We start from the raw sequence: 12505 nt of genomic DNA on the forward strand, positions 1-12505 counted from the left end.
ACGGAGGGACAGAGAGAGGAAGACACAGAATCCAAAGAAAGCTCCAGGCTCTGGGCTGTCAGCACAGAGCCTGATGTGGGGCTTGAACTTACACATCATGAGATCATGACCTGAGCCAAATTGGATGCTTAACTGACTGAGCCACCCAGATGCCCCTAAATGTTTATTTATTTTGAGAGAGAGAGAGAGAGCACATGTGCATGCACATGTCTAAGCATCGTACTCTTGATTTCAGCTCAGTTCATGATCTCATGATTCATGGGATCCAGCCCCACGGTGGGATCTGTGCTGACGTGAGCCACCCGGGCGCCCCTATCCATCTTTTTCTTGATGACCATCTAGATGTTTCCACTTTTTGTTATTACAAGCCATTTTTCCATGAATACTCTAATCCAATCTAGTCTCTTGGTCTAAACATTTCTCTGTTGTATATGCCCAAGAGTAGTGTCGCTAGCTCATAGGGAAGGAGCATCTTCAGGCCAAGATCTGAGTGGTTGTCCAAGCTGCACTCTCAATAGCACTGTTTAATAAGGACTCAAAAATGTGAATCAACCAGAGGCTAATTCAGCAGTTCTCAAATAATCTGAGTTAAGAGGAAAGAGAGACAGCCTGGTTAAGAAGAATCCCCAGATAATGATGGTAGGGACATGATGTTGGCCAGGCACTATTCTCAACACTTCAAACATGTGGACTCGTTTCACTTTTATAATTACTCTAAGAGGTATGTACTATTATCCTTACCTGCAGGTAAAAACAAAACAAAACAAAACAAAACAAAACAAAACAAAACAAAACAAAACAAAACACCGAGCACCGAAAAGTTAAGTAGCTTGGCTGGTAAATGTAGGATCTGGAATTTGAACCGTTGTTCTGAACCCTATGCCTCATTTTAGCCATTAACCTATGAGTTCACTCTAAATGAGCCAGTAATAAAGACAGCTTCATGACTGGTGACTGATTGGTTATTCTGCCATTCAAGGGTAGAGCTTACCTTTCTAATCATACCTTATTACACCCCGCCTTTCCCAGTTTTCACTGAGAGTTTTGCCTGTATTTAGACGGCATCAGAATTTGATTGTTAGGAAGCAAAGACAAGCATTCTTTCTTGGGTAGAGGGAATTTGGATGACCTCTTGGCCAATGTAAGAAAAAGTGTGAGAAGGAACTCTTAAACCCAACACCTCAAATCCTAACCTAGCATAGCCTACCTGAAGTTGATGGTGTGGTTATCGACACTTGGCCAGACAAGAGGAGAAATAATTGTTGCTACTGGCCCATCCTCACATAGTTTGATGCTAAGTACTATAGTTTGCATGGCAAAGTCATGGGGGAGGATATTGACTGTTTCAAAGGCTGCTCAAAGTGGCTAAAATATGGCCTAATAATGCTGTCACCAGGCATATGGACCTTGCTATTTTTTGTCATGAAACATCAGCAGAAATGAAGAACCATACATAAATTCATACCTTAAGATCAATAAAGCTGTATTTTTTGGCCCAAATTATTCATATTAGTCTTTTACATGGTGTCTTCAGTCCTTAACTTTCCACTTTCCACTTCCCTTTGTCTGTACACTGACATTTGAACAGGATACAAAAGTGGTATTACTAAAATTTAATACCTAGAATCCTTCTTTATGATCTGCCTTTAAATGCAAACATTATTTCAAATGTGATTAACAACAGTGTTCTCAAGACAGTAATTTCTATTTTTGTTTGTTCATTTCAAATAGGGATGTTCATATGAAAACCCAGTACAAAGGCCAAACTGTTAAGCTCTTCTTAAGTCAAAGTAGGCATATTTCATGTTGAAATATGTCATTTTAATGTTGAAAGATAAAAAAGAAAGTCTTTGAAGATTTGGCCTATGGAGTAAATTTCAAAATGGGAAACAACACCAGTCTTGTAATGAGATGTAAATCATAACACTGACATTTATCTTCTCCTGGTAAGTTCAATTCCCTGTAGCAGCATAGAAAGGAAACGAAAATATTGGAACTGAGAGTAATAAAGTGAATAGGGCAGGCTCTGCACATATAAATGACACGTTCCTTCACAAAATGAGAGTGACTGGAAGACCTAAGACATAGTCCCTTTTTCTGAAAATATCCCAGACCTTTGGCTTTTACCAATGTATTTACTGTCTTGCATGTCACCAGTGGGAGAATCACTGGGCTATGGGACAGGCCCCTTTGAAAAGTCAAAAGTCTTGGGAAGTGTGAAGAAACAAGGGGCCATTCATATGTGGGTATGAATTGGATCAATAAGATGGTTTTCCTTAGGGCATCCAGTTGGGAGGGTCTACTGTCAGGGGTTCAGAGTTCAGGGGGCTGAAATAATTGGGAGGAGGTAGGCAGGGGATGAATGTGGCACAGAGGTGAAGGGTTTAGGGCGGCCCTGAGGATGCAGGGCACTTGGGGAGAAGGGGGAACACTGTTAAGGAAATAAAGAAAGTGACCTGGGAAGACAAATTTAGCTTACTTAAAAAATGTGACTGCATCATAGAACTACCCGATTCTAGGCCACTGATGTCATTCCTTTTAGCATTAAGTCCGTTTTGGTGAGCTAATATGATAAGCCACAATTTACAATTTTGTTTTTAAGGAAAAATGCTAATAGATTGCAATGATTGGCTCCAATTCTTCACCCCCTTGTTTTAGGCTCATGTAAGAGGAGTCTACAGTGTATCTTACTATCTCTTGACTCTGGGGTCATTCATAAAACTTGGTGTTGGCCAACCCCATGTGGGCAAAAGTATGCCAGTTATCTCTCTAGGTATTTAGAGGCTTTGTCTTTTTCTGTTTGCCCTCTTGTACTTTTTGCACTTCTCGTCTGTCGATGATGAACTTTCTGTGGATAGCTACTACTCATTTAGCAGAGTTGCAGCTTGAAGCAAAGTCATGGAACTGAGCAGCAGCTTAAATGAGCTCATCTCCAGCTGGCCTGCAGATACATGAGAATAAGTGATAGTTGTTTTTTTTTTTTCAACGTTTTTTTTTTTTTTTTTTTATTTATTTTTGGGACAGAGAGAGACAGAGCATGAACGGGGGAGGGTCAGAGAGAGAGGGAGACACAGAATCGGAAACAGGCTCCAGGCTCCGAGCCATCAGCCCAGAGCCTGACGCGGGGCTCGAACTCACGGACCGCGAGATCGTGACCTGGCTGAAGTCGGACGCTTAACCGACTGCGCCACCCAGGCGCCCCAAGTGATAGTTGTTTTAAGCTTAAGTTGTTTAAGTGAGTTTGGGGATGCTTTGTTACACAGCATCTTTGTGGCAATAGCTAACTGATACACAGAGCTCTGAAGAACCTTCTTATAAGTGATCCCTTAGAATATAACCCATTATTAAATTGGAATTTTCCTGTGCTGTAACAAGATCATTATTCTCTTTTTAATGAGAAATTTTAAAATTTAGTTACAGGCAGTGATAGGACAAGTGCACAATTTGTTACCTGATGAGACAAAGTTGAACAGAGAGTATGTCTTGCACCTATAGATAAACACTACTATCTGTTGCCTATAGGAGTGGTTTTCAGACAACTCTACGAAGTTCTTGGGCCTCCAGGGAGTTCTAATAAGGTCTGCCTTGGAATGGGAGTTTCTTCTCCCCCTTCTTCACCTAGCTTCAACCATATCAGAGCCAGTTTTATTTGTTTTGCATACTATGCATTTTTGTAAGATCTTATCTAATTAAGGTGCTGAGATAAGTTCGAACACCTCCAGTGAACTCCTTGCTTTTCTTGAAACTCATGTTCTCCCACACCTGTACATCTCTTCCCTCTGCCCAAATTGTTCTCTCTTTCAGCTTTGCTGTAGAAAGCTCCTATTCATTCTTCAATACTCATGATTTCAAAATAAATCTTTGACACAAAGATGGGGCTTAATTGCTTCAAAAGATGGGGCTTAATTGCTATGCCCGTAAGTATGGGCTGTACTGAGTAACTTTTAAACAAGTAGATTATGCAGGGAGTGATGGTGTGTGATGTCTAAGATTAGGACCTCTCTCTTTCTGTCTTTCTCTATCTCTGTCTCTGTCTCAGTTCACTCATTCTTGGGAAACCCAGCTGCCATTTTATGAGAACATTCAAGAAGCCCCACAGAGAGGCCCACAAGAGGAACTGAGGCCTCTGGCCAACAGCCATGTGAGTGGTCTTGATTGCAACCTAATGAGAAACCTTGAGCTAGCTCTCGAATTCTTGACTCACAGAAATTGTGAGGAAAAGAAAAAAGTTGGCTTTAAGCTGCTGTGTTTTGGGGTAATTGTTATGCAGCCATGTAGGTATCTCTTGCTTTCCAAAAGTTTATGTCACCTCACTTCTATGAAAAACTATTAGTACACTGACAGCTTTCTTCATACAAGCGAAAATCCTGGGGCCCCTGGGGTGGTTCAGTCGGTTAAATGTCACGCTCATGATTTCCGCTCAGGTCATGATCTCATGGTTTGTGAGTTGGAGCCCTGCGTGGGGCCCCGTGCTGACAGTGCAGAGCCTGCTTGAGATTCCCTCTCCTTTTCCCTCTCTCTCTGCCCCTTCTCTGCTCATGCTGTCTCTCACTCTCTCGAAATAAACAAATACACTTGAAAAAAATCTTAAGGAAAAAGTGAAAACCCTCTTCAGATTTCTTTTGGTTAGTGAGAAGAGGTACTAAATCTGATTAGTAAAAACAGGTACTACTCTTCTAAAATTCCTGAGTAAGTGTTAATGTTTCTCTTCTTTCTCATAGCCTTTAATATATACCTCATTTGCAAAGTTTATTCCATTGCATTATCTATTTACATATCTGTCTTCCCCATGAAGCTATGAGATACTTGTATTCTCAGATGCTGGCACAGTCCTTGGCATCTTCTATATTAGATACAAAAAAAAAAAAAAAAAGCTCCAGCCCAAAACTGAAAGAAAAAAAAAAATCACCCAGAGATGAGACAAAGGATAGGAAAGAGTTATCTCTGTCTCCACCACAGTAATTCTCAGTTTGGACCAGCGATGATAAAAAAGCAGAAAGCCCTCAAATGAAGTCCATACTGTATGTGTGTATGTGTGTGTGTGTGTGTGTGCGTGCACACACACACACACACACATATATTTTTTAAATAACTTGTGAGCATATAAAGCAGTTCTCTTGTTTTGGCAAATGATGGGCATTCCTGCTCAGATGGTGTGTCGAAAATCATGGAGTCTTTAAAAGACCAGGATTGGTATTTTGGGTTTACAAGTGAACAAGCTGGAAATCTATCACCATCCAAAACAAGCTCTGGATTTATGCCTTTGATCAAGTGTAAATAGAAGGTATATAGTTTACTAAGCTATAGAGGATGTTTGATGTTCTTTAGAAGCCAGAGCTACAAAGTCAAATCGGGACGAGAGAGCTGGTATCTGGTTAATTCCATGTGGACCCAGTGACTTGGAATGAGAGTTTTCTGGGTATGCCGGACTACACAGGCCTAAATTTTAGATTTAAATTTACCTAAAGATTTAAATTTATTTAAAATTGAGATTTTTTAAAAGTTAAAAAAAAAGTTTATTTTTGAGAGAGAGAGAGACAGAGCGCAAGGGGAGGAGGGACAGAGAGAGAGGGAGACACAGAATCTGAAGTAGGCCCCAGGCTCCAAGCCATCCGCAAAGCCTGATGTGGGGCTCAAACCCACAAACTGGGAGATCATGACCTGAGCTGACTAAGCCACCCAGGTGCCCCTAAAATTGAGATTTGATGATGACGATTTGTGTTCTTATTTCAATGATCATCTGGATATTAGTAGAAAAATCTTCGGGATCATCTGGAGGTCAGCCTCATGAGTTAGAACTGCCATGTAATTTCAGGTTCCAAGTTTATGACTCAACATGGCTCAAATGGCCCCTCAGGTGACAGGGTTTAACTTCTAATGCAATGCTCCTCAGGCTGAGGTCTGTGGGCTTGTAATTTTCAGGATCCACAAGTGCTTACATTTGGAAAACTGTGATAGAGACAAGAAATGCTTCCTTGGAGGAGGGATTATTGATTTTTCATCTGGGTAGTCAAGGGAAGGTTTTATGAGGGAGCTGCCAGCTTAGCTGGCCCTCAAGGATGGGCCCTGTATGCTTTCTCTCAACCAGTGACATCAAGTGTCCATTTAAACTACCTGCTTGAGAAAATACCCCACTTCTAGCAGCCATTCGTTACTTCCTGGTTATTCTTTGAGAGCTTCTGTGTGTTAGCTATATTTAATTATAGTGTGGCCCAGAGAGAAGATGGGATGGAAACTGTGTGAAGAGGGCCGTGGAGGAAAGGAGAGGGCGGGGCTGGAACAGGGAACAGAAAACAGCGCAGGGCAAATGCGGGCTACAGTGGACATAGGGTGCGATGTTGGCAAAGTCTGGTCTGAAGGCCAAGGCTCAAATTTTTTTGTCCGTCATGAGGCGAGGAAGGAGGAGGGGTGCGTGTGCGTGTGTGTTCCATGGTTAGTCATTTTACACTGACAGGAAGGACTCTGACAATATTACAACTAATGCAAATTCATGGTCCTATGGTTGAATAACTATCTCGGCATCATTTTGTTTTAGAACTCTTGCTCACCATTAAGATGATGAGCCGTTGGGCATGTGGGGAATTTTCAATTTATATGTCACCTCTGATCCTTGAAGAAGACCTAGAAAACATGTTTTGAGTATGCGCCTTGCCCTTGCTGACGGGGTGGTCCCGGGCAGGTCAGGTCTAATGCCCACTCTTACGCCCGACAGCAGGTTAAATCCACCTCAGCCCCGACTGTGGGGGGACCAGACTGTTGTCTGGGCTGAGCTCAACAGACTCTGTCTTACGGGTATTTGAAGTCTGGACATTGAGAACCTCAGTCAGTAAAGGTGAAGATGATGTTGGGACTGAAAGCTTGCTCCAGGTCAATCCATGTTGAAAGCAGAGGAAGCTTGTGGCAAGAGAAAGAGAGAGGTGAAGAAAGAAGAAAAGTGAGACAGAGGTGAAGTCCATGTCGAGAGCAGAACTCTGATTTCAGGCTTTCCAGTTTCAGTTCTTTCTAGTTCCCACTTGGCCTGTATCTCATTCGTTTCCTGTCTGTTTCCCATTCTTTTCAAGATTGCCTGTTGTGTCTTTACAAGAAAATTCTCTACGCCTAAGCTAATTTGACTGGGTTACTCTTTCTTGCATCCACACATAACCTTTCTAAAATAATGCTGAACTTTCCAATGAAGCCATTGGTTCTCAAGTGACCATCAGGCTGAAGGGCGTGTCGTCAGCTGACCAGAGCAGGTGCTAAGTCAGCTTTGACCATGAAGACACGGATGGCTTCAGTTTAGTAGCGAGGATTCTGGGAAGCAAGTTAGCAAGTGCAGCTTGACCACTGCTGGATGAGATTCCACCGCTTGCTGTGGCCAAGGATTGACCGAAGACCTCAGCGGTCACAAAGGTCTACACCAACCATAGCCAAGAATCTTTTGACAAAAATCTGAGACAAGTAGCCACAGTGACAATATGTATATTATTTTTACCCTTAATTTTCCATTCTTCTTTGCTAGCAAAAAAATCTCATGGCGGAAGAAAAGTCATTGCCATTCTTTCAGACGTCCGATGAAATCTGAAGATCTCTTTATACTAACTGCAGGATTTAATCAGGAGTGGGTAACGTGAATGTATGTACTATAATGAATTTCAAGTATTGCAACCTGCAGAGGTTGTCAGTAACTGAATTCCTGGGGTATGCAACTTGTAATTGAAAATCTTTACATTTTAGTTCCACCTGTCATTTTTCTAATTCTATTCGGAGAATGTCTATTATAATAATGCTTTTTCTCTGTCCATCAAAAGTTATGCTTTAGTAGAAATGCAGATCATTAGAAATTTTTAATTCCAACATGTTGGTAATTTGGAAAACTTGATATGTTTGAGGGTCGTTGAGACTGTAGAAAAGACTTTCACTTTGATAAAGAATAAATTGGGTAACTCTGGGGTAGCAAGGAGAAATATGATTTCAACGACAACTTCCTTTAAAGGGCTGGGAATCTTCCTTAGGCGTACATGCAGCTGGAAATACCAGAGGACAAAACCAACAGGGGATGGGCACCCAGGGGATCCTCTTTGTACTTTTTCCTGGAAGAAGGTATTGCCTCTCCTTGGCTACTAGTCATCTGTCCGTTTGTGGGGAATCCTGTTCCTCGAATACAGAGGCTAATGGCAGCATAACGAAGTTTTGCTTATCCTCGCTCTCGCCACATTTCTCCGAGCATGGAAATTTTACAAGGAACAACCAAACTGCACCACCAAATGATATTGATATTATGGGATTGCATCAATAGCATTGGCTGTTTCATTTCCATTCACTTATCAGATATATTTACTTCTCAGATATTTCCTTAACCGGAATTGACTGTACTATAATTGCCTATTTCTTTGGTCCATTGGCTGTTAACCTTGAAGTGACTGGGGTAGAGCTGGCGAGGCCTTCCCTGTCAGGCCTGACCTCTCACTATGCTGGAGAGAGCGCTGCCATGACAACGGCGACAGATGTCAGCTAAGCAATGTGCACCCTAGAAAGACTCCTGTATTGAGAAAATCGATCTTGTAATGGTGCCACGGAGCACATTCGCTGAACTGCCAAGTGTTCTAGGCTTAATCATTTATTTCATCTAGCAGAGAGAAGAAAACATAAAAGAAATGAAATGAATTTGACCTCTGTCTTCTGAGTGACTTTAGTGCTACACTGAATTCTAGCAAGTGCCTCTTATGAATTTTAAAAAATTACATTAGGAATAACATTTTGAAGTGAAATGACTCTTGTAATGCCAACCCTCCAGAAACATGTTATTTCAAATGTCAGATACATAATAGTCATTTGCTATTTTCTGTGTATGTCCAGGGGTTAGCTCCGTCCTGGGTATGTTTCAGGCAAATTATTATAAAGGAACCAGGAATGAAGCAGACCAGAGCTGGCTGCCTTGGCTTTCTCTCTTTTTCTCTCTTTTTCTTAGCATAAGGTGACTTCCTTTGTGCTGGTGATCACAGGGCTTAGCGAGTAGCATAAACAGCGTTTCGTATTGACAGCTCCGGGCTGCCCTCCATTTTACAGTCTTCCAATAGCGTGCTCATGTCTCTGTCTCCAGAGTGGAGTTTGTCTCCGTGACAGTTAATCCTGGGACAGCTTTCCATCGCCTTGATAGGCTTGTCATTCAAGCCTTGACACCTCTCATTCATTTGAGTCTGGCCTGCTGGATATGCAAATGATCGGAGGGCTGGAAACCATAATCCGTCAGCCGTGATGGCCAGTATGTCAATGTCACTATTTTTGGAAAGACCATTCTGTTAGGAGTCGGGGAGCGGTGGGAGACCAAGCCAGGGGACACGGAATGCACTTGTGACCTTTCTTTAGCCCAGGTTAGAGCTAGCTTTCTTAAAAAGCAAACCCTCAAACCAAGACCAACCCCCAAAGCTTAAAGATTGTAGACAAATCTCTCTGATAACCTTGCCCATATAAATAAATATCATTGAGAGTGATTATAGTGAAAAGGATCTCTTAAGATTTGCAATGCGATATGTCTGTCTCTTGTGCTGTGGGATATTTTATTGCATTTTTGCCCTCAAGTGGAGCTGACGGGAGCCAAGCTTGTAATTTAAATCAATAAGAACCCTTTACCATGGCCATAAAATACTTGGCTAAACCTTTGAAGTGGCCACAGTTGAATGCACAGTGAACACAGTATAAATGTTCCTTAAGATGTATTGTATGAGACCACTACTAAAACAGCATTCAAAGGAACCGGCCTTAAGCATCTTTTGTGACTGATGGGAGAGGGTCCCGCCTGCTTTTGATCATTTACATGCACCGTTCGCCTTGCCACTCCAAGTGGCTCCAAACAAGCCCTCTTAATTGGCACATCACCTCAGCCACAGCCTTCTGCTTTCTCTTCAGACCTTTTCACTGTCCCTTTGGCGGGGTTTCCGGGATCCGGGTCCCCTTCTGAACCAATAATCCACATCTGATATGCTGTTGTGTTGATTGCCCCCCCGTTCATTTGCACCGTAGCTGGGAAAACAGAACAAAGGCCGGCCGGCGTTCATCCCCAGCACGGGAGCGGGGAGCGCAACCCTGGTGGTTCAACAATGCTGGCAGGGCAGCGTTCTCTGCAGGAAATGGCAGGAGCTTACCTGTTAGTTTCTTGGGCAGTGTTTGGAGCGGGGTTCTTCAGCAAACTGTCAGAAGAAACGGCGTTTGGCTCTACTCGGTTCCCCTCCCTGCTCCACCCCTGCTCTTGCCTCTCCCTGTCTCTGCTCTTTCTTGCTGCCTTTGCCTCTCGTTTGCGTGGATGGCTGGGTGGGTGGATGGATGGATGGATGCCTCCTCACTCTTGTCCTCTGTGTCTGTCTTCGTTTGTCCCTCACTCTTTGTCTCTCTGTCTCTCTCAGATTCTGAAATCCTCTCTGATTCTGTAATAACACTCAGCAGTCATCATCTGAGTCCGGAATTTGGTCAGGATACCTTTGGGTCACACTTCATTTCCTGGTCGGTAGTGTTGCAGTTACTATGCCAGAGGCACAGCCTCACACCTGGGGTGACAGTCGCTTCCTTCCAGAATCATCGACCGGCCACCTTTCTTGGCCACTGCCTCCCAGGAAGCACTTATTCTTGGTGAAAAGCCAAAGACGGGGACCAGAGTCACAGCCGCTTTGCTCGTTAGCTGATAAAACACACCCTTGCCCACAATTCCCCGAGTTCCAGATGGGACCTTCGTGCAATCCCAGTGGTTAAGGAGATGGATACACACTCCACGGGGCCTTTCTTCTTCTGGTAGGCACTTTTGGAAGGGCCCATCTGGGTCCAGATGTGGCTCCTGTCATGGGTCACATGTCATGGATGTTTGCTGCATGTGGTCTGGCCACACATTTTGCTGTATGGCCTCTGCAAACCCAACATGATTAGGTGGCTCACGATACTTCAGTTGTTTACCAAATTTCTTTTGCTCTTATGTGACAGCAGACGAGGCAGGGCCTTGGAAATATTTACGAAGTTGGTATGTATAAACGTCATTTATAAATGTATGCAGAGGTACACTATCATGGCTGAAATCAGATTTTATTTATTTATTTATTTTTTAAATGTTTATTTAATTTTGAGAGAGAGAGAGAGAGAGAACACGTGCATGAGCAGGAGTGGGGGAGGGGCAGAGAGAGAGGGAGACACAGAATCTGAAGCAGGCTCCGGGCTCTGAGCTGTCAGTGCAGAGCCTGATGCGGGGCTTGAACCCATGAACTGCGAGATCATGACCTGAGCTGAAGTCAGCCGCTTAACCAACTGAACCACCCAGGTGCCCCTGAAATCAGATTTTAAAGACATACCAATGAGATTCAGTGTTTGGGACTTGTTTGGGTCCCGATTTGAACAAACTAACTGTGAAAAGATTTTTTGTTGAGACAACTGGGGACATTTGACTATGGACTGGTTATTGGATCATTTAAAAATCACTACAGGGAGAGGGGCGCCTGGGTGGCTCGGTCGGTTAAGCGTCCGACTTCAGCTCAGGTCATGATCTCACAGACCGTGAGTTCGAGCCCCGCGTCAGGCTCTGGGCTGATGGCTCAGAGCCTGGAGCCTGCTTCCGATTCTGTGTCTCCCTCTCTGTCTGCCCCTCCCCCGTTCATGCTCTGTCTCTCTCTGTCTCAAAAATAAACGTAAAAAAAAAAAAAATTTAAAAATCACTACAGGGAGAGAAACATACAGAGTAGATGAAACTGCACTGTAAAGGATAATTATTCCAATCAGGTGGTGAGTGGAAGAAGGGTTCATTGCACGATCCTATTTTTCTGTATGTTTTAAAATACCCTGTACTACAAAATTAGAAGAAGTTAACAAGCCACTTCTGGACTGCGTGGTCACCGCATTTGTACCTCCTGTTCAATGGAATTTTATCTCTCAGGTCTTTAACTGTTTTCCAGTCAGCCTTTTACTTCACGTAAATCATGTCATGGGGCTGTTTGAATGATCTCTCTCTCTCTTTGCCAGCTTCGTGGCCTGAGCTTTCACATTTGACATGGGAATGTTTGCCCGCCTCTTCTCCCAATTTAGACTGCAAGCAGCTTGAAAGCAGGCCTGTTTCTTACCTTTCAAGGTTTCTTAAGCCTCGAACCTTGCAGTGTAAGGCCCAGAACAGACTGGACTGTGTTGTGGTAACATATAAACCTCTAAATCTAAGTGACTGCAATAAAAGTCCATTTCTTGTTGATGCAAAATCAGCAAGTTTTTCATCCTGCAGCTATGCTTTCAGGAGCAGGTGTCCTTCCATGAGACTCCAGCAGGGCTTGAGAGACAGAGAAGGAGGAAGCTGGCTGGCTTTGCACTGCCTCCTCCTAGGAAGGACTCACAGAATTTTCCCCACAGTCCATAGGCTGGAACTAGTCACATGGCCCCAAAACAGCAAGGGAGTCTAGGATATGGAAGGGAGCATGTAGATATTTGGCGAGCATGAATCACCTCTGTCACACACTGCTTCTCACCCCTTTATGCATATTGCCTCCTGAATTTCTACAACAGA

The sequence above is a fragment of the Panthera tigris genome, chromosome A2 (assembly GCF_018350195.1).
Source record: "Panthera tigris isolate Pti1 chromosome A2, P.tigris_Pti1_mat1.1, whole genome shotgun sequence".
NCBI classification, from domain to species: Eukaryota; Metazoa; Chordata; class Mammalia; order Carnivora; family Felidae; genus Panthera; species Panthera tigris.